Here is a 22,800-nt window from a genome sequence, read left to right on the forward strand (position 1 = left end):
GAATTTCCACCAGAGCTGTTGCCAGAGAATTTAATGTTAAATTCTCTACCATAAGCTGCCTCCAACGTCATTGGGCAGTACGTCCAACCGACCTCACAACCACAGACCATGTGTAACTACACCAGCCCAGGACTTCCACATCTGGCTTCTTCACCTGCAGGATCGTCTGAGACCAGGCACCCGGACAGCTGATGAAACTGAGGAGTATTTATGTCTGTAATAAAACCCTTTTCTGGGGGAAAACGTATTCTGATTGGCTGGGCCTGGCTCCCCAGTGGGTGGGCCTGGCTCCCAAGTGGGTGGGCCTATGCCCTCTGAGGCCCACCCATGACTGTGCCCCTGCCCAGTCATGTGAAATCCATAGATTAGGGCCTAATGAATTTATTTCAATTGACTGATTTCCTTATATTAACTGTAACTAAGTAAAATCGTTGAAATTGTTGCATGTTGATTTGATTTGATGTTGCGTTTTATATTTTTGCAACTAAATACAATATCATTTTAGCCAGCTACATTCGTTCGCAGCGACATTGTTTTTCAAACAAAGTCAACACCGCAGCCATTGCTAGCTAGCCAACACTACCAGCTAGCAGTACTGTAGCAAATAAATACAATATCATTTTAGTCAATGAGAATTTTGCAACGTAAAGCTTCACTTTCTGAACATTCGAGATGTGTAGTCCACTTGTGTAGCTAGCATGACTGACTTTGTGCTAGCTAGCCAACATTTAATTATTTCTGCGTTATGAAAGGAACTTGACACGGACACGAATGATCTGTTTAGTGTGTTAACACAATATTGGTAGTTTGTTGTAACAAAGTATTGGTGCTAAATCGTGTGTTATTGGATGCTAGCATGCTAGTTAGCTATGTGCATTATTGTAGCCTTTTCTGTAGCCTGTCAACTATGTGTCTGTCTATCCCTGTTCTCTCCTCTCTGCACAGGCCATGCTTCACACCGCGTGGCTGCTGCCTCTCTAATCTGTTGGTCCCTGCGCGCATGACCCACGTGGAGTTCCAGGTCTCCGGCAGCCTCTGGAACTGCCGTTCTGCGGCCAACAAGGCAGAGTTCATCTCAGCCTATGCTACCCTCCAGTCCCTCGACTTCTTGGCACTGACGGAAACATGGATTACCACAGAAAACACTGCTACTCCTATTGCTCTTTCCTCGTCTGATCATGTGTTCTCGCATACCCCGAGAGCATCTGGTCAGCGCGGCGGTGGCACAGGAATCCTCATCTCTCCCAAGTGGACATTCTCTTTTCCCCCTGACCCATCTGTCTATCTCCTCATTTGAATTCCATGCTGTCACATTTTACATTTACATTTTAGTCGTTTAGCAGACGCTCTTATCCAGAGCGACTTACAGTTAGTGAGTGCATACATTATATTTGTTATACTGGCCCCCCGTCACAGTCACTAGCCCATTCAAGCTTAACATCCTTATCATTTATCGCCCTCCAGGTTCCCTTGGAGAGTTCATCAATGAGCTTGACGCCTTGATAAGTTCCTTTCTTGAGGATGGCTCACCCCTCACAGTTCTGGGTGACTTTAACCTCCCTACGTCTGCCTTTGACTCATTTCTCTCTGCCTCCTTCTTTCCACTCCTTTCCTCTTTTGACCTCACCCTCTCACCGTCCCCCCCTATTCACAAGGCAGGCAATACGCTTCACCTCATCTTTACTAGATGCTGTTCTTCTACTAATCTCACTGCAACACTGTATCCTTTTCTCTCTCCTCCAACACTACTCACTCTGCCCCTACTCAGATGGTAATGTGCCATCGCAACCTTCGCTCTCTCTCTCCCGCTACTCTCTCCTCTTCCATCCTATCATCTCTTCCCTCTGCTAAATCCTTCTCCCTCCGATCTCCTGATTCTGCCTCCTCAACCCTCCTCTCCTCCCTTTCTGCATCTTTTGACTCTCTATCCTCCCGGCCGGCTCGGTCCTCCCCTCCTGCTCCGTGGCTTGACGACTCATTGCGAGCTCACAGAACAGGGCTCCGGGCAGCCGAGCGGAAATGGAGGAAAACTAGACTCCCTGCGGACCTGTCATTTACATTTACACTTACGTCATTTAGCAGACGCTCTTATCCAGAGCGACTTACAAATTGGTGCATTCACCTTATAGCCAGTGAGATAACCACTTTACACATTTTTATTTTTATTTTTTTCACTCCCTCCTCTCTACATTTTCTTCTTCCTGCTGCTAAAGCCACTTTCTACCACTCTAAATTTCAAGCCTCTGCCTCTAACCCTAGGAAGCTCTTTGCCACCTTCTCCTCCCTGCTGAATCCTCCTCCTCCTCCCCCTCCCTCCTCTCTCTCTGTGGATGACTTCGTCAACCATTTTGAAAAGAAGGTTGACGACATCCGATCCTCATTTATTAAGTAAAATGACACCGCTGGTCCTGCTCACACTGCCCTACCCTATGCTTTGACTTCTTTCTCCCCTCTCTCTCCAGATGAAATCTTGCGACTTGTGACGGCCGGCCGCCCAACAACCTGCCCGCTTGACCCTATCCCCTCCTCTCTTCTCCAGACCATTTCTGGAGACCTTCTTCCTTACCTCACCTCGCTCATCAACTCATCCTTAACCGCTGGCTATGTCCCTTCCATCTTCAAGAGAGCGAGAGTTGCACCCCTCCTCAAAAAACCTACACTCGATCCCTCCGATGTCAACAACTACAGACCAGTATCCCTTCTTTCTTTTCTCTCCAAAACTCTTGAGCGTGCCGTCTCTAGCCAACTCTCCTGCTATCTCTCTCAGAATGACCTTCTTGATCCAAACCAGTCAGGTTTCAAGACTGGTCATTCAACTGAGACTGCTCTTCTCTGTGTCACGGAGGCTCTCCGCACTGCTAAAGCTAACTCTCGCTCCTCTGCTCTTATCCTTCTAGACCTATCTGCAGCCTTTGATACTGTGAACCATCAGATCCTTCTCTCCACCCTCTCCGAGTTGGGCATCTCCGGCGCTGCTCACTCTTGGATTGCGCCCTACCTGACAGGTCGCTCCTGCCAGGTGGTGTGGCGAGAATCTGTCTCCGCACCACATGCTCTCACCACTGGTGTCCCCCAGGGCTCAATTCTAGGCCCTCTCCTATTCTCTCTATACACCAAGTCACTTGGCTCTGTCATATCCTCACATGGCCTCTCCTATCATTGCTACGCAGATGACACACAATTCATTTTCTCCTTTCCTCCTTCTGATAACCAGGTGGCGAATCACAACTCTGCATGTCTGACAGACATATCAGTGTGGATGTCGGATCACCACCTCAAGCTGAACCTCGGCAAGACGGAGCTGCTCTTCCTCCCGGGGAAGGACTGCCCGCTCCATGATCTCGCCATCACGGTTGACAACTCCATTGTGTCCTCCTCCCAGAGTGCAAAGAACCTTGGCGTGACCCTTGACAACACCCTGTCGTTCTCCGCTAACATCAAAGCGGTGACCCGATCCTGCAGGTTCATGCTCTACAACGTTCGCAGAGTATGACCCAACCTCAGACAGAAAGCGGCACAGGTCCTAATCCAGGCACTTGTCATCTCCCGTCTGGATTACTGCAACTCGCTGTTGGCTGGGCTCCCTGCCTGTGCCATTAAACCCCTACAATTTATCCAGAACGCTGCAGCCCATCTGGTGTTCAACCTTCCCAAGTTCTCTCATGTCACCCCGCTCCTCCGCACACTCCACTGGCTTCCAGTTGAAGCTCGCATCTACTACAAAACCATGGTGCTTGCTTATGGAGCTGTGAGGGGAATGGCACCTCCTTACCTTCAGGCTCTGATCAGACCCTACACCCAAACGAGGGCACTACATTCATCCACCTCTGGCCTGCTAGCCCCCCTACCTCTACGGAAGCACAGTTCCCGCTCAGCCCAGTCAAAGCTATTCGCTGCTCTGGCACCCCAATGGTGGAACAAGCTCTCCCACGACACCAGGACAGCGGAGTCAGTGACCACCTTCCGGAGTCACTTGAAACCCTACCTCTTTAAGGAGTACCTGGAATAGTATAACAGTAATCCTTCTACCCCCTCCTCCCCCACAAAAAAAACTGGCTATGTTAAATTGAATGCACCAATTTGTAAGTCGCTCTGGATAAGAGCGTCTGCTAAATTACTGAAATGTAAATGTAAATGTAAATAGGCTACATTTTCTTCATATCAAAATGTTTCTTTAGTCCTGCCTAAAATAAATAATGGATTTATTGTGATGGTGTGGGCTATATTACATTTATTTATAATAGCCTACTTTTTCAAATGTAGATGTTCCAAAGGTCTGCATCAGTGGCTTGTAGGCTGTGTGTGGAAGCCGGAGATGCTAAACGTGTATATGTTAATTAACGGTCAATTACCATGAGACCAGCAGTTATTTGAATGACAATCACTGGTTGACAAAATTTCATGACCGCCACAGCCCTAGTTCTGCCCTGCATTAACTCTACCTCAGACCTGCCTCAACCCCACCTCTGCCCTGCCTCAACTCTACCTCAGTCCTGCCCTGATCCAACTCTACCTCAGTCCTGCCTCAACTCTACCTCAGTCCTGCCTCAACTCTACCTCAGCCTTACCTCAGTCCTGCTCTGCCTCAACTCTACCTCAGTCCTGCCTCAACTCTACCTCAGCCTTACCTCAGTCCTGCTCTGCCTCAACTCTACCTCAGCCCTGCCTCAAATCTACCTTTGCCCTGCTTCAACTCTACCTCAGCCCTGCCTCAACTCTGCCTCAGCCCTGCCTCAACTCTGCCTCAACTCTACCTCAGCCCTGCCTCAACTCTACCTCAGCCCTGCCTCAACTATACCTCAGCCCTGCCTCAACTCTACCTCAGCCCTGCCTCAAATCTACCTCTGCCCTGCCTCAACTCTACCTCTGCCCTGCCTCAACTCTACCTCTGCCCTGCCTCAACTTACTCTGCCCTGCCTCAACTCTACCTCTGCCCTGCCGTGACAATGTGAGAAGGGAGAGAAAGGTTAGAGGGAGAGAGGGTGAGGGAGAGAAGGGTGAAGAGGGGGAGAGAGAGAATGGGAGGGAGAGAGGGTGAGAGAGAGAAGGGTGGAGAGGGAGAGAGAGAGGATGGGAGGGAGAGAGGTTGAGAGAGAGAAGGGTGGAAAGTGGAGAGAGAGGATGGGATGGAGAATGGTGAGAGAGAAGGGTGGAGAGGGGGAGAGAGAGGATGGAAGGAGAGAGTGTGAGTCAGACTTTGGGCTGAATATGACATTACCATGGATGAGTCTCAAATGGCACTGCATTCCCTATACAGCCCATAGGGATCTGGCCAAAAGTAGTGCACTATATAGGGACTCTGGTTAAAAGTAGTGCACTCTACAGGGGATGGGTGCCATTTAGGATTCAGATTAGGACGCTTTGGAAAAAGAGAGAAATAAAACCAGTATGTATCCACACAGTCGATGGTGATGCAACATCCTGACCGCCAGCCAATAAAATGTCACTATCAAAACATTAGCCAATCAGCATCTTCTGCCGTTTTTCTCTCTGTGTGATGCAGGCTGGGAGGAATGTCCAGAATCCCCACAGTGCTCCGGTGAAGCCAACACACACTCTACCAGAGCCAATAAACACACACACACACACACACACACACACACACACACACACACACACACACACACACACACACACACACACTCTCTCTCTCATATGCACAAACACACAAACGCATGGACACACACACACAAATGCCAAAGCACCCTCCCTGTAAAATATACACCCACCCAGCCCCTCCCCCTCCCCATTCACCTCTCCAGCGCTGGGCTGTGTACACAGGCAATCTATTCATCTCTCCCTCTGCTAGCATTAATAAATGATGGCATGCAGGCAGGCATCCTCCTGCACACACCGCCTTACACACACACACACCGCCTTACACACACACACACCGCCTTACACACACACACACCGCCTCCCTCCTCCCCGTTTTTAATATTCATCACCAGCACGGTGCTGCACCACTAGACCTAGGCCACGCAGGGCACCCACTAAACGTCGGCTCAGTCGCTCTTTAGCACATTAGCAATGCAAAATCCTGTCTTTACACACACACACACACACACACACACACAGAGAGAGAGAGAGAGAGAGAGAGAGAGAGAGAGAGAGAGAGAGAGACAGCCATGCAGAATGCTTTGGAGCAGTGTGGGATGCATGAGTGTGTTTGTTTTTGCTTTGGCTAATGAGAGTCATTTATACTGACATTGTGGAGACACATTACCCACACATCAACTAATTGTGAGTGTTGAGTGTGTTGTTGTGCTGTGTGAGTACGAGAGGTTAATGTGTGTGTGTGTGTGTGTGTGTGTGAGATCGCTGCAGTTGGTAGAAGTGAAAGTGCTATGTGCTGCTGATATCGGAGGGTGCGAGGGGTTAACCTAGAGAGAGAGAGCGAGAGTGTGTGTGTGTGTGTGTGTGTGTGTGTGGGAGGAAACATAAAAGGCTGACTCTAGCCGCGCTGCTGGAAACAGGAAGAGTCTTTGTTTGTGTTGGTGAGAGGCAGGCAGCCAGCGGTCCAGGACCTCACCGCTATGAAACCAAATGAGAGCAGGTTCCCCCTCTGAGACTGTGTGTGTGTGCTTGTGTGTGCGTTCATCCATGCATTCCAGAATGCACACGACTGACTGAGTGATCAGCGTCATCTAAGTGAACACATACTTGTGCAGCTCACACACTGACCTGTAGTTCATCTGGGGATGTGTGTTTGAAAGCAAGTCCCCTCACACCTTTTTTCTGCCTGTGTTATCAGTGAGCAATCACTACAGCTCTGAATGAGAATCTGCTCTGAGTCAGCTGAGCCTGAAGAGGGAAAGACGTGGCGCTCCGAGCAGTCTTTCTAGCAGCCTTCCCAGTTATATATATATATGCTCTGATCCAATCACACACAGATGTTCCCCGGGAAAAAGAGTCTGCAGGAAGTGAAGGAGGGAGGGAGGGAGGGAGGGAGGGAGGAGGAGGGAGGAGAGAGGGAGGGAGACGAGGGTGTGCATGCGTAGCGAAAGGAAAAAAGATGGACAGATGAAATGAGAAGGGTGTAATAGAATTCCCCTCGTCCGTCTGTCCACATTTGGGCGGCCGTCTGTCAGCGATGACCCAGGAGTGACCTGGACTCTCCCTGATCAAAGGGGTTTATGGGATAGCGCTGGATGGGCGGCTGGAGAACTGACTAACTGGCCTGGACTGCTGGTTCGCTGTTAGTTCACTCCAGCTGTGCTTGCTGGGTAAGGGAGCTTAGGGTAGGTGAAGTAGACACACACACACACACACCTCAGAACTACACACACACATACTTTCAAGTGAGAGAAAATGGAGGAAAGACTGTGACTGTTTCTCTGCTCTGTGCTTCCACTGAGGTGTGTGTGTAGTTCTGAGGTGTGTGTGTGTGTGTGTGGATTTCTGAGGTGTGTGTGTGTAGTTCTGAGGAGTGTGTGTGTGTGTGTGGAGTTCTGAGGTGTGTGTATGTGTGTGTAGTTATGAGGTGTGTGTGTGTGGAGTTCTGAGGTGTGTGTGTGTTTAGTTCTGAGGTGTGTGTGTAGTTCTGAGGTGTGTGTGTAGTTCTGAGGTGTGTGTGTGTGTAGTTCTGAGGTTTGTGTGTGTGTAGCTCTGAGGTGTGTGTGTGTGTGTGTAGTTCTTAGGTGTGTGTATGTGTGTAGTTCTGAGGTGTGTGTGTGTGTTTAGTTCTGAGGTGTGTGTGTAGTTCTGAGGTGTGTGTGTGTGTGTGTGTAGTTCTGAGGTATGTGTGTGTGTAGTTCTGAGGAATGTGTATGTGTGTGTGTGTAGTTCTGTGTGTGTGTGTGTGTGTGTGTAGTCCTTAGGTGTGTGTGTGTGTGTAGTTTTGAGGTGTGTGTGTGTAGTTCTGAGGTATGTGTGTGTGTGTAGTTCTGAGGTGTGTGTATGTGTGTAGTTCTGAGGTGTGTATGTGTGTAGTTCTGTGGTGTGTGTGTGTGTGTGTGTGTAGTTCTGAGGTGTGTGTGTGTGTGTAGTTTTGAGGTGTGTGTGTGTAGTTCTGAGGTATGTGTATGTGTGTGTGTGTAGTTCTGAGGTGTGTGTGTGTGTAGTTCTGAGGTGTGTGTGTGTGTGTGTGTAGTTCTGAGGTGTGTGTGTGTGTGTAGTTCTGAGGTGTGTGTGTGTGTAGTTCTGAGGTGTGTGTATGTAGTTCTGAGGTGTGTGTATGAGTGTAGTTCTGAGGTGTGTGTGTGTAGTTCTGAGATGTGTATGTGTGTAGTTCTGTGGTGTGTGTGTGTAGTTCTGAGGTGTGTGTGTGTGTAGTTCTGAGGTGTGTGTATGTGTGTGTGTGTAGTTATGAGGTGTGTGTGTGTGTAGTTCTGAGGTGTGTGTGTGTGTGTAGTTCTGAGGTGTGTGTATGTGTGTAGTTCTGAGGTGTGTGTGTGTAGTTCTGAGGTGTGTATGTGTGTAGTTCTGTGATGTGTGTGTGTGTGTGTAGTTCTGAGGTGTGTGTGTGTAGTTCTGAGGTGTGTGTGTGTGTGTGTGTAGTTCTGTGTGTGTGTGTGTGTGTGTGTGTGTAGTTCTGAGGTGTGTGTGTGTGTGTAGTTCTGAGGTGTGTGTGTAGTTCTGAGGTGTGTGTGTGTGTAGTTCTGAGGTATGTGTGTAGTTCTGAGGTGTGTGTGTGTGTAGTTCTGAGGTGTGTGTGTGTGTAGTTCTGAGGTGTGTGTGTGTGTAGTTCTGAGCTATGTGTGTAGTTCTGAGGTGTGTGTGTGTGTAGTTCTGAGGTGTGTGTGTAGTTCTGAGGTGTGTGTGTGTAGTTCTGTGCTATGTGTGTAGTTCTGAGGTGTGTGTGTGTGTAGTTCTGAGGTGTGTGTGTAGTTCTGAGGTGTGTGTGGAGATAAGCAGCGTAGTGGCGGCGGTGTGTCTGGGGGAGTGGTGACAAGAACCTGGGGATTAGCTGGAAGAGACATGGGGAGGCTGAGAGGCAGGAGGGAGCTGAGTGAGAGAAGGAGAGAGAGAGAGAGAGAGCTCCTCAACTCTGCACTACCACACACACCTCTCCTCTTCTCCCTCTCTCTACCTGTCTGTCTGTCTGTCTGTCCCAACCCCCTGCTTCTAAATGAACCCATACTGCAGTGGTGGAGTGAACGTGGGCTGCTGCTGCTTAGAGAGAGGGAGCGAAGGGAGGGAGAGAGAGAGTGAGAGAGAGAAAGGAGGGAGAGAGAGCTCCACTCCCACAAAAGTGATTTACACAATCAGGAGTACGATCGTGGGCACCGGCAGAGAGGCAGAGATTAGTGAGAGATGGAGGGAGGGAACGAGGAGTGCAGTCAGGTGGAACACATCACACACACAGGAACTCAGTGTGTTCCAGAACCATCAGTCAGTTAACGAGAGCTGGAGACACACACTCCAGGGGGTCTGGGGAGGGAGGGAGGGAGGGAGGGAGGGACGGCGAGAGCGAGAGCGAGATCGAGAGCGAGCGTTTCCCATGCCAATAAAGCCCTTAAATTGAATTGAATTGAGAGAGAGAGAGAGCGAGAGAGAGAAAATATATAGTCAGTTGCTGTTTTTTGGAGTTTATATCCAACTGGTAACTAGGCCAGGAGAGTGAGACTGCACAACACAAAAGGACTAACACATCAGAGAGAAATAACACAGCATCTCTAACATAGAATGATATGGAATAGAATACATAGAATCCATTTGGTTTGCAACATACTTTGTACACATGTAGAGTTTGCACTGTGGTTAAGTCATTAAGGTTATGGATGTAGAAAGACATATTTTAACGATCCTTGCCGCGACTGCTGCTCTCCCATAGAAGCAGCGAGTGACGAACAAAACCTTTCATCCCTCTGCCTCTCTCTCTCTCTCCTCAACCTCCCTCCCTCCCTCGCTCGCTCTCTCTCTCCCACCCTTCCTCCTTCTCTCTTGAGTCAGGAATAAAGGCGTGCCGAAGATTATCTCCAAATGACCTGCCAAGAGCGCTGCGTGCTCTGAAGGAGCCTTCCTTCCGGCTGATTTAGCTCCAGCTGCCTGCTCTGCTAGCTAGCTCCGTTATTTGCATGAGGTGAAAAATGTCCTTGGCTGTAAACTTTCCTGTCTGTCTGTCGGCTCGGATCGCAGAGCAATGCAGAGACGTGTAGAGCTGAGCCGAGCTCAGGCGGCTTACAGGATACAGCCCAGACTAGGGTACCAATCACAGGGAGGGCTGGGGATGGAAGCAGAATGGGTCTGGAAGCAGGCTGGGGCTGGAAGAAGGCTGGGGCTGGAAGCAGGCTGGGGCTGGAAGCTGGCTGGGGCTGGAAGCAGGCTGGGGCTGGAAGCAGAATGGGGCTGGAAGCAGAATGGGGCTGGATGCAGGCTAGGGCTGGAATCAGAATGGGGCTGGTTGGAAGCAGGCTGGGGGTAGGGATGGGGTATAAGGGCTGGGGATGGATGTGGAGGGGTTATGAGGGATGAGGCTAGAAGAAGGCTGGGCTGGAAGATGCTGCGGCTGGGGTAGAATGGATGAGGATAGGGTACATGTTGGGGTACAATAGGGTTGGGGATAGGGGGCAAAGGATAAGGGTTGGGCTTTGGGCAGGGTTAAGGACCGGGATTGGGGGATGGAGTATAAGGGAAGAGGATAGAGTTGGGGCAGGGAATAAGGCTTGGGCTTTGGGCAGGGTCTATGGTCTGTGGATGGGGATAGGGCTTAATGCTTTGGTGAGGGATTTGGCTGGGGACAAGGCTAAGGCCTGGATCCGTGATGTGGCTGGGACTGGGGCTAGAGATATAGAGCCATACTGGCTGGCTGCAAGGAGAGTTTGCTGCCAATTTGCACAAGCTAGAGAAATCTCAGCAAGGGACTTAGACGCATTAAGATGAGGAGAGCGAGAGCAAGCCAGAGCAACAGAGTAAGAAAGAGAGAGAGAGAGAGAGAGAGAGAGAGAGAGAGAGAGAGAGAGAGAGAGAGAGAGAGAGAGAGAGAGAGACGTAGATCAAAGATGTAAAAGATCAAGAGGGAAAGAGAGAGGGTGAGAGAAAGTGTGTGTGTGTGTGTGAGAGAGAGAGAGAGAGAGAGAGAGAGAGGGAGTGTGGAGGAGCGATGATGGACAGGAGCTTTCACACGTGGTGTGATTGAGTGTCTCCCGTCAGGCCGCAGCTGTGAGGAGGGAGGCAGTCGGAGGCTGATGGAGACAGATGGGGGCACGGCCCGTTGCTTAAACCCTCTGCTCGCTCTCCTCTGAGAGAGGGAGAGAGAGAGGGAGGGGAGAAAGAGAGGGAGAGGGAGACTGAGGGAGAGAATGAGAGGGAGAGAGAGAGGAGAGGGAGAGAGAGAGAGAGGGAGGGGAGAAAGAGAAGGTGCTCTGGCTGTGAACCAACGCATCGACATCCCCCGCTTATTGTCAAAGGGCAGTGAGTCGAGACAAGAGGGAGCGGATGTGAGAGAGAGAAAGAGACAGGGAGAGAGAGAGAGAGAGAGAGAGAGAGAGAGAGAGAGAGAGAGAGAGAGAGAGAGAGAGAGAGAGAGAGAAAGAGAGAGGCAGAGAGAGGAGGAAGGATGAAAGGTGTTGTTCGCCTCTCGCTGCTTCTAAGGGAGAGCAGCAGTCGCGGCAAGGATCGTTAAAGTGTGTGTGTGTCTGCATATGCATGTGTGTGTGTTTGTCAGCATGTGTGTGTGTGCTCGAGTGTTCCCTCCCGAGCCTGACCCTACTACACTTTCTAAGGCTCTCTGAAGCAGAGCGGCATATCCAAAAACAGTGGTCCCGGCTGCAACAGTAATCCGACACCCTTCAACGCCTGTTTACCGCAGCTTAACCCCGCCGCCCCCGGCCACCAAGAGCCCACCGAGCCCCCCCACCACCCCCGGAGACCCCCCACCCCCAAGGCAGCCCCCTGACAGTAACCTGAGCAGCCAGCCGGCCGGCAGAAGCAGCCCCCTCCCCCCCAGCACAGCGCTAGGTCCCCGGCCCCCGCAGGGCTCATTCATTTTTCATTAGCCTAGCACTAACACAGGAACAACACTGTCTGCCTACTGCCTTGCTTCTCGCTCGCTCAGGTTACGAAGCGTAGTGCTCGCTCTCTTTCGCTCTCTCTCTCCCTTTTCGCTTGCTCTCTCTCTCTCTCTCTCTACACCAGTGCAGAAAGGGAAGCTCTTCTTTTCCTCTAATTAAAGCTGTTCCGTTGCCATGGTGCGGCGGGGCCGGACGGCCGCTCACTTCCTCTCCCTGTTCGTTGTCCCTAGCAGTGAGCTACCCGCCGCTACGGCGACAGAGGCTGACGATTGTTCACCGTTCTCTCTGGTTTCCTGATGGTGTGTCTGCCTGCCGTGACAGAAGCCCAGTTTATACATGGTTCTAACTTGCGTCCTTTGTCCTGATGTTGTCCACATTCTGACTGTGCCCACATTTGTAGGCAGGTGTAGACAATCAAAAGACACATTGTGATCTGATTGTGATCAGATTATCCTGCCCACCTCCGGAGGTAGTCAGACAGGCATTGTGTCTACATGTCTTATAGGTGTAGACAGATCTGGACAGAGAAACCATTACAGTCATCATTGTTCCGCCCTCTATAATCATTGATAGGTGGCGCCGTTGACTGATCACATCAATATGTGTCTTACAAAGAATAAATAAATATTATTTCGAAAGAACAGCTGTGAAATAATTTGCATAAAGGAAGGGACCAGGAAATCTGGTCACAATGCAGAGACAGTGGACTGACAACAGACACATCTTAATACCATGTGTAGACATATTTCTGGAAATGTGGGCACAATCAGAATGTAGACAAGATCAGAAGAAAGGACCCATGTTAGCACCAGGTATAAACGGGGCTACTTAGGCGCGGCACTAGAATAGAACCTAGTCTCTCACCACTGCACGTTGGTCTACGGGCCAGTGTTACTGCTATGATGTCACTGCTGGGTGATTTATGCTGGCGTTGAATGGGGGATGTCAGCGTTTCCCTGTCTCTGCCCAGATACACCATGCAGGGCAGCGTCACTGGGGAGGGCTGGGTTCGACCTTCCACGGATAGGTGTCAAATGGTTGTTTCAGATACCCTCTGATCCTCACGAGGCACAAGTAGAAAACTTTGAGTTTCTCCTCTACCATGGAACGTTCTCACCGGTCGTTGTTGTAAACAGGAAGTGGTTCTCAGTCAACCTATCTGGCCAAAAACCTACAGTTAAATAAATAAATAGAACGGGAATGATTTGTTCTTAAAGGGCCAGTCAGCAGTTGAAACAATAAAACATTTCCCCCAACACTGTTTCGGTTAAAAGCTGAGGGCTGGAGAAATGCAACCACTCTAGAATTCATAGACAGAACTATGGGTACAAGGACTGACCATCCATGATATCAACATTATAGTTTCACAGGGTTCGTTTACATTTACTTTGTTTACAAACAAAGGAATAAAACAAGCTTATATTTTGGGTTCTGACGACAGTTGAACGAAGCTCATGAGACATTCATAAGTTACAGTCAGCTCCAAAATTATTGGCACCCTTGATAAAGATTAACAAGAAAATTATACAAATACTGAGCTGTATTGTCTGCTTCTATATTAATACAATTGCTGAGAGAAATAGATTTAGTTTAACAAGTAATATTATTGGCACCGCTGTTTCCAAAACCTTTCAACACCTCACCTTTTAAGGATAATGGCATTGAGCCTTTTTCTAAAATGTTTCATGAGATTGAAGAAGACATTGGGAGGGATCTTAGTCGATTCCTCCATACAGAATCTTTCCAGATCCTTAATATCCTTCGTCTGCGCTTATGGACTGCCCTCTTCAATTCAAACCACAGGTTTTCAATGGGGTTTAAGTCCAGAGACTGAGATGGCCATTGCAAAATGTTGATTTTGTGTTCAATTAAGTTCTTTATGGATTTTGATGTGTGCTTGGGGTTATTGTCTTGCTGGAAGATCCAACTTCGGCCAAGTTTCAGCCTCATGGCAGAGGCGACCAGGTTTTTGGCTAAAATGTTGTGGTACTAGGTAAAGTTAATGATGCCGTTGACCTTAACAAGGGCCCCAGGACCAGTGGAAGCAAAATAGCCCCATAACATCAAAGATCCACCACCATATTGTATGGTAGGTACGGGGTTATCTTCTGCATATGCATCTTTCGTTCCACACAAAACCCACCACTGGTGTGAATGGCCAAAGAGCTCTATTTTCATGTCATCCAACCAATGTAAACGCCTGGAATTTGCTAAATGGCATTGGCACTTGTTTTGGAACCAGTGCTAAGGTCAGATAACATGAAGGTAGAGCTCTTTGGCCATGCACACCAGTGTTGGTTTTTTTTACGTTGAAAGAAATATGCAAATGCAGAAAAGAACCGCATACATGCTGTTTATCTTGCTCATCTTTATTAAGGGTGCCAATCATTTAGAACCTGACTGTATAGTTTTCAAGAATAAATGGGTACATAAATCAAATCAAATTGTATTGGTCACATACACATATTTAGCAGATGTTATTACAGGTGTAGCGAACTGCTTGTGTTCCTAGCTCCAACAGTACAGTAGTATCTAACAATTCCCAACAATACACACAAATCTAAAAGTAAAAGAATGGAATTAAGAAATATATAAATATTAGGACGAGCAATGTCGGAGTGGCATTGACTAAAATACAGTAGAATAGAATTCAGTATATACATATGAAATGAGTAAAGCATTATGTAAACATTAGACTAGTGTTCCATTTTTAAAGTGACCAGTGATTCCATGTCTATGTACATAGGGCAGCAGCCTCTAAGGTGCAGGGTTGATAACCAGGTGGTATTACATATCATTAATTTATAAGTCCAAAAATGTTTGTAGCAACTGCTGATTGCCCCCTTTAAGTTGTAATAATTCTAAGGTTTACTGAAGAATAGGTTCTACCAAGAACCTCACAGCCACCGAAGAGCCATTGAAGAACCTTTCTTTTTCACAGTGTGTTGCAGTGTGCTGTCCCTCCTTTTCAACCCAACAGTTTGTTCCTTTGGTCTAGTTCTCCTCTGCCCACTAATCATCTCCATCAGTGTCTCCTCCGCTCTGCCGAACTGGCCCAGTGATGTCATCTACTGAGACTGGTCTGCTGGCCTTCAACGTCTGTCTGTCTGTCTCTCCCTCTCTCTGTCTGTCTCTCTCACTTTGTGTTTGCATTCTAAGATAATTAGAAAGAGGAATCTACTTCATATTATTTATTTCATTTCCATCATCATTGCAGGATAAATTCCTCACCTTTTCTGACTTTGATAGTTTTATACTCGCAAAATAGCCCACATGCCTATAACAAGTTAAGATCTCATTTAGCCTACTTGTTTTTCTGCCATATATTAAAGATTGGCAAAATAATTGGCATAAATATAAAAATATATCAGTTTCATTTGAGGACAAAAATGTTGACAGCTGCCGCATACAGGTTGCAAAATAAATGGGAAGAGATTTTCGATGTACCGATTCCATGGCACATGGTTTATGAACTGATACAAAAAACAACACTTAATTCAACAATTCAAGTTTTTCAATTTAAATTATTATACAAAATTCTTGCCACCAACAGAATTCTATATATATATATATGGGGCATACAACAATCTCAGCTCTGTAGATTTTGCTGCGAAGAGACAGAATCACTAGATCATTTATAGGGTGGTCTATGGTGATAGGTGGTATGGGCTGAGAGTGGCTGAGGGGTGGGATTAAAGAGCTTGTGTTCAGTAATGTATGATTGCTGTATATAAAAGTACCATGTATGTAAAATGTGAATGCAAAATGTGTATGTAAAATGTCTATGTAAAATGTATGTATATGTAGAGGGGGGGGGGGGGTGGATGGGTTAATTTAAAAAAAACAGGTAGATGGCTAAACGGGAGAAACAGAAAGCGTAACACCAGACTACACAGGAGCTAGAAGACATCTGCTACACACACCCCTCACTCTGACTCACACACTCTGCTACCATCCGGCAAACGGTACCGAAGCATCGGCTCTCAGACCAACAGCTTCTACCCCCAAGCCATAAAACTGCTAAATGGTTACCCGGACTATCTGCACTGACTCTATGCACACACACAAGACTATGTATACACAAAATATCTCACACAAATCCCACACACATTTACATACGCACATAACAAACACATGCATGCTAACACATACACTTTTACACTCATCATATGCTGCTGCTACACTGTTCTTTATTTTACTCTTATTATTATCTATCCTGATGCCTAGTCACTTTACCCTGCCTTCATGTACATATCTACCTCAAATACCTTGTAGCCCTGCACATTGATCTGGTACTGGTACTCTCTGTATACAGCTCCACATTGATATGGTACTGGTACTCTCTGTATACAGATCCATTCTTGTGTATTTTATTCCTTGTGTTATTATTTGTTCTCTATTTCTTTATTTTTTTACTCTGCATCGTTGGAAGGGCTCGTAAGCAAGCGTTTCACAGTAAAGTATACACCCGTTATATTCGGTGCATATGACAAATACAATTTGATTGATTGATCTCTCTCTCTCTGCCTCCCTTTTTTGGGGCACGTTCACAAACCTTGGCTCTGGCTCTGAAGACATTCCCTCCCCCCCTTCCCTTCCACATCCATTATAGATGCTGTTTGCGCTTCGTAAATGGGTCTTCCTTCTATTCAGCGCCCCTAGCAATCAGCCCTCGTTTTGTCTCCACGGGAGAGAACCGTAATCAGAGAGAGAGAGAGAGAGAGATGGAGAGGGAGAGAGAGGTGGGGAGAGAAAAGGAGAGAGAGGGAGAGAGGGGTGTTTGTGAATGTGGGGTGTCTGAGTATTGCCGTTACTCTCCGTTTCTCCCTTTTAGTCGTGAATGTTTTTTGAGATGTGTAGAAAACGAGGCATTCAGCGACAGCTGATTCCTTGTCTCGAAAAGGTTGCAGCCATGTGTTGCGTTGTGTTGTGATTTTTGTAGCGTGATATATTTAAGCAATAAGGCCTGAGGGGGTGTGGTATATGGCCAATATACCACGGCTAAGGGCTGTTCTTATGCAAGACGCAGAGTGCCTAGATACAGCCCGAGGTGCCTTATTGCTATTATAAACTGGTTACCAACATAATTAGAACAGTAAAAATACATGTTTTGTCATACCCGTGGTATACAGTCTGATATCCCACGGCTGTCAGCCAATCAGCATTCAGGGCTCGAACCACCTGGTTCCTGCATGTGTTACTGCATGCGGGTGTTTGGGGGGAGTGAGGTAGGTGATTATGATCGTTCTGTGGAGCGCTCCGCTCGCTACCTGGGGTGAGGCAGCAGTTAGAGTGTGTGTGTTGTGTGTGCTGCTCGCTACCCAGCGGTGGGTGAGGTAGCAGTCAGAGCAGAACAAGGGGCTAGGTCTCTCTGTGTTGCTTCGTAGTGCTAATCGTCTGTTAGTTAGCGATCGCCTTGGAGCCGTGCTGCTCTGAACTGAGCCGTTCCGCTCTGCTATGGTCTGCTCAGGCAGGCACGTAAACAGGCAGGCACGCACACACAGAAGTGCAAGCTCCGGAGGCATCTGCTGCACACAAACAAACACACACACACACGCACACAAAAACACACACACTCCTTTCTTTTGCAAAGTCCACGGTGGGCTGTATCAATCGGTTTTTCTGGCCAGCAGTAGGATTCTGTGATTGAGAGCAGCACTGTGGGACTAGAAGAGGAGCAGAGGGGTTTGGATAGAGTCAGGGTAGGACTAACAGAGGGGTTTGGATAGAGTCAGGGTAGGACTAACAGAGGGGTTTGGATAGAGTCAGGGTAGGACTAACAGAGGGGTTTGGATAGAGTCAGGGTAGGACTAACAGAGGGGTTTGGATAGAGTCAGGGTAGGACTAACAGAGGGGGTTTGGATAGAGTCAGGGTAGGACTAACAGAGGGGTTTGGATAGAGTCAGGGTAGGACTAACAGAGGGGTTTGGATAGAGTCAGGGTAGGACTAACAGAGGGGTTTGGATAGAGTCAGGGTAGGACCAACAGAGGGGTTTGGATAGAGTCAGGGTAGGACTAACAGAGGGGGTTTGGATAGAGTCAGGGTAGGACTAACAGAGGGGTTTGGATAGAGTCAGGGTAGGACTAACAGAGGGGTTTGGATAGAGTCAGGGTAGGAGTAACAGAGGGGTTTGGATAGAGTCAGGGTAGGACTAACAGAGGGGTTTGGATAGAGTCAGGGTAGGACTAACAGAGGGGTTTGGATAGAGTCAGGGTAGGACTAACAGAGGGGTTTGGATAGAGTCAGGGTAGGACTAACAGAGGGGTTTGGATAGAGTCAGGGTAGGACTAACAGAGGGGGTTTGGATAGAGTCAGGGTAGGACTAACAGAGGGGTTTTGGATAGAGTCAGGGTAGGACTAACAGAGGGGTTTGGATAGAGCCAGGGTGGACTAACAGAGGGGGTTTGGATAGAGTCAGGGTAGGACTAACAGAGGGGTTTGGATAGAGTCAGGGTAGGACTAACAGAGGGGTTTGGATAGAGCCAGGGTAGGACTAACAGAGGGGTTTGGATAGAGCCAGGGTAGGACTAACAGAGGGGTTTGGATAGAGCCAGGGTAGGACTAACAGAGGGGTTTGGATAGAGCCAGGGTAGGACTAACAGAGGGGTTTGGATAGAGCCAGGGTAGGACTAACAGAGGGGTTTGGATAGAGTAAGGGTAGTACGTGGCAATAACATGGTAATAGTATGCTATATTCCTGTTTCAGGGTAATGTACCCTGTTACACAAGTTGAGACATGCAGGTGTTTCAGATTTTCCAAATAAATAGATGTTGTAATTGACAAAAAAATTGTGGACATCTAGCTTGTATTGAATACAGAGATGATGGTGTCATCAAGGTAGAACTAAGATGAGGTCACATCTCTGAGACTAAATCAAAACATCCCTTTATCATCCGTCAAATGCCATCATAACCGTTCAACCATTCAGAAACGAAGCAGAAGCTGGTGTAAGACTGAATCAAAATGGTGGATCCTAGGGTCGTATTCAACTGTTCTTCAATCGACGCAGGTGTTCACAAAGGGAAAATCCTGGCAAAGTTTTCAAATCATCCTACTTCCATCTCATCTTCCATCTGTCTGAGCAGAATACAACAAGACAGCCTTGGCCTGAATACAGTCCTGATGACTCATTGATCTTGTGTGTGTGTGTGTGTGTGTGTGTGTGTGTGTGTGTGTGTGTGTTTATGCGTGTGTGTATGCCAGCATACATATCAGACAGAATCCTTTGTAGGCCACATAAATGGAGAGGACACAGAGGTTAGAAAATAGCAGGCGTGTCTCTCTAGAGACAAACACTGCTGTCCTAGGCAGGGCCGACCGCTGCCTCCGCGCTTCCTCGCTTTGTCCCACAGACCTTCAGACAGTAAGGGGAAAAAGGAGTGAACAGGGGGAGGAGAAGGCGGAGAGGGAGAAAGAGGGGAGGAGAGGAACCCACCGCCATCACCGCTATACACATCGTGTCCTTATAAACACGCTTCACACACTGCCAAACGCCGAGCCAAGAATGTGTCAGTTGGGACGGGTGGGTGAGGGAGCAACTACTGCCTCTAAAATGTTGCTATGAAGCAGCGATTTTCACTGAGAGGAGTGGAGCTCCGTGACAAAATGGAGGGAGCAGCGGAGAGAGAGAGAGAGAGAGAGTGAGAGCGAGGGAGAGAGATACAAGGAGCGGAACACAGCCATGTGACCATCACACTAACACACACACACCACAGCCCTGCATGTGCTCACTAGCCAAGGACAGAGCAGCACAGAGAAAGAAGGAGAGAGAGAAGGCAGAGAAAGGAGAGAGAGAAAGAAAGGAAAACAAAGAGCCTGCCAGACGAGAGGAAGAGAGAGATATTCCAGATCTTTCGTGACTCATTTGTGGTGGTTTTCCGCTTCTGTGCTGTACTGCACGCAGGGGCACAAAGCTTGCAACTACCGTCCTCCTCCCTTCTCTCTCTCTCCTTGGGCCTTGCAACTACCGTCCTCCTCCCTCCTCTCTCTCTCTCTCTCTCTCCTTGGGCTGCAAGGCATAGGGGTTTGGCTGGCCTCACTGCCCCTCCCCTCCCCTCCCCACCCCAACACACACACACACTTGTTTCTCTGGTGGCTGAGTCACAGGACAGGCACGCTAGCCAGGCAGCCCAGCAAGTTAGCCCACTCCGTCTGTACATCTGTCTGTCTCTCTGCCTGTCTGCCTGTGAGTCAGTCTGTTTGTGGGTCTGTCTGTCTGTGAGTCTGTCTGTTTGTGGGTATGTCTGTCTGCCTGTGAGTCTGCCTGCCTGCCTGTCTGTCTATGTGCAGCATGGAAACAGCTCTTTGTGTCAACAGATAAATAAAGTCTCTCTATATTTATTTTCCAAGGCTGCGGAGGCGGAGGGGAAAGAGAGAGAGAGAGAGAGAGAGAGAGAGAGAGAGAAAGGGAGAGATAGAGAACTAAATAGAAGGGGGAGAGAAAGGGAGAGAGAGAGAGAGAGAGAGAGAGAGAGAGAGAGAGAGAGAGAGAGAGAGAGAGAGAGGGAGGGAGAGAGAGAGAGAGAGAGGGGTAGGGGAGAGAGAGAGAGAGGGGTAGGGGAGAGAGAGAGAGAGAGAGAGGGGTAGGGAGAGAGAGAGAGAGAGAGGGGGAGAGAGAGAGAGAGAGAGAGAGGGGTAGGGGAGAGAGAGAGAGAGAGAGGGGTAGGGGAGAGAGAGAGAGAGAGAGGGGTAGGGGAGAGAGAGAGAGAGACAGCAGTAGTGTTTTCATGGCTCTGCAAAGGGGCTGATCCGACCGTCTGTTGCTGTTAAATCAAACAACACACGTAATCACAGGGGAAGTGTGTATGGACCAGAACATAACGGGATGGGTGGTCAGTGAGTGTGGACTGGTGTCTGCGTGGGGTGTGTGTGTTTGTGCATTTAAGTGTGTGCGCTGCCTCTAAATGGAGGATGGTGAAATATAGGAGGCTCTCCCAGGCTCGACAGCTTGACGTCAGACATCTATCAACATGGGACTGTAGCGATGCAATACAAGACTGTACAAAACACACACACACACTCCGAATACTAACATACATAGCTTGAATGTTAGTCAGTCAAATCTCCCATTGAAACCATTGCTGGATTTCAGTGAAAGTCTGAGTTACCATGACAATACAGACAGTACCTTACTAAATAATGATATTCTATTACAGCACTATTCCAACACAATGGACACATTAAACGCTGCAAAGATAGTCAGGAGAAATTCTTATAGGTTGAACTAAACTATGGAGCTAAGAATCAGGAGAGGGGAGAAACTCCACTCCGATGGGAGTAGTGAGAGAATGTGTCTCCACACGGAGTTACCTCAGCGGTAAAGTTCTCCAGGCGCTTCGGTTTGGCCCGCGGCCCACGGCGATAAACCCCTGGCAGCGCTGCGCTGCGTTCTTGAGTGCCGGCCCGGCTTGAGGCCCCGATAACACCCGCGTTAACGGCTCGCACAGCAACGTGCCAGGCAGGCAGGCGGACAGCCCAGAGAGAGGCTATCAGGAGGGAGGGAGGGAGGGAGGAGGGAGGGAGGGAGGGAGGGAGGGAGGCAGGCAGGCAGGCAGGCAGGCAGGCAGGCAGGCAGGCAGGCAGGCAGGCAGGCAGGCAGGAAGGCAGGCAGGCAGGCAGTAAGGAAGGCAGGCAGGCAGTAAGGAAGGCAGGCAGTAAGGGAGGCAGGCAGGAAGGGAGGCAGGCAGGAAGGTAGGCAGGCAGTAAGAGAGGCAGGCAGGAAGGAGGGCAGGAAGAAAGGGAGGCAGGGAGGCAGGCAGGAAGGGTGGCAGGAAGGCAGGCAGGAAGGTAGGAAGGCAGGCAGGAATGCAGGCAGGAAGGGAGGCAGGGAGGGAGGGAGGGAGGGAGGCAGGCAGGGAGGGAGGGAGGCAGGCAGGGAGGCAGACAGGGAGGAGGGAGGCAGGCAGGGAGGCAGGCAGGAAGGGAGGCAGGAAGGAAGGGGGGCAGGAAGGAAGGCAGGCAGGAAGGAAGGCAGGGAGGCAGGAAGGGAGGCAGGCAGGCAGGAAGGATGGCAGGCAGGCAGGCAGGAAGGGAGGCAGGCAGGAAGGGAGGCAGGCAGGCAGGCAGGAAGGGTAGGCAGGGAGGCAGGCAGGGAGGCAGGCAGGGAGGCAGGCAGGGAGGCAGGCAGGGAGACAGGGAGACAGGCAGGAAGGAAGACAGGCAGGAAGGGGGGCCAGGCAGGGAGGGACAACCCTCCTTCTTCTCTACTCCCCTTCCTCCACATCACTCTGACGCCTGACAGTCATATTGATTGTTTTCTTTTGCTGTGCTCATGGCAGCGCAGCGCGGCTTGTTTTCCCATGGGGAAAGAGGGGGGGGGGGGATGCATTTCCAAGTCATAACAGCTCGTAAAAGCCAGGGGGGTTGGAGGGTGGAGGTTTAGGTGGCGAAGGAGAGGGATGTAGGGTGCGGGCTGGCTAGGTGGAGACGTGAGGTCAGGTGGGTTGGGCTGAGAGAGAGGAGAGAGGAGAGGTGAGGTCAGGTGGGTTGGGCTGAGAGAGAGGAGAGAGGAGAGGTGAGGTCAGGTGGGTTGGGCTGAGAGAGAGGAGAGGTGAGGTCAGGTGGGTTGGGCTGAGAGAGAAGAGACATGAGGTCAGGTGGGTTTTAAGATATACTTTATTAGTCCACGTGAGATGGAAATGTCTTCTGCTTTTATCCAACTCCCCCGATACACACACACACACATTAGGTTGGAGAGGCTGGAGCAGAGGGCAGCCACAGTGCAGAACACAATGAGCAGTGTAGGGGGTTAAGTTCCTTGCTCAAGGGAACATGGGCTGAGAGAGAGGACAGAGGTAAGAGGAGATCAAAGGGCTCGGCCACTGGACTGTGGTTTCACATTTCAG

Source organism: Coregonus clupeaformis, chromosome 31, assembly GCF_020615455.1.
Source record: "Coregonus clupeaformis isolate EN_2021a chromosome 31, ASM2061545v1, whole genome shotgun sequence".
Taxonomy (NCBI): Eukaryota; Metazoa; Chordata; class Actinopteri; order Salmoniformes; family Salmonidae; genus Coregonus; species Coregonus clupeaformis.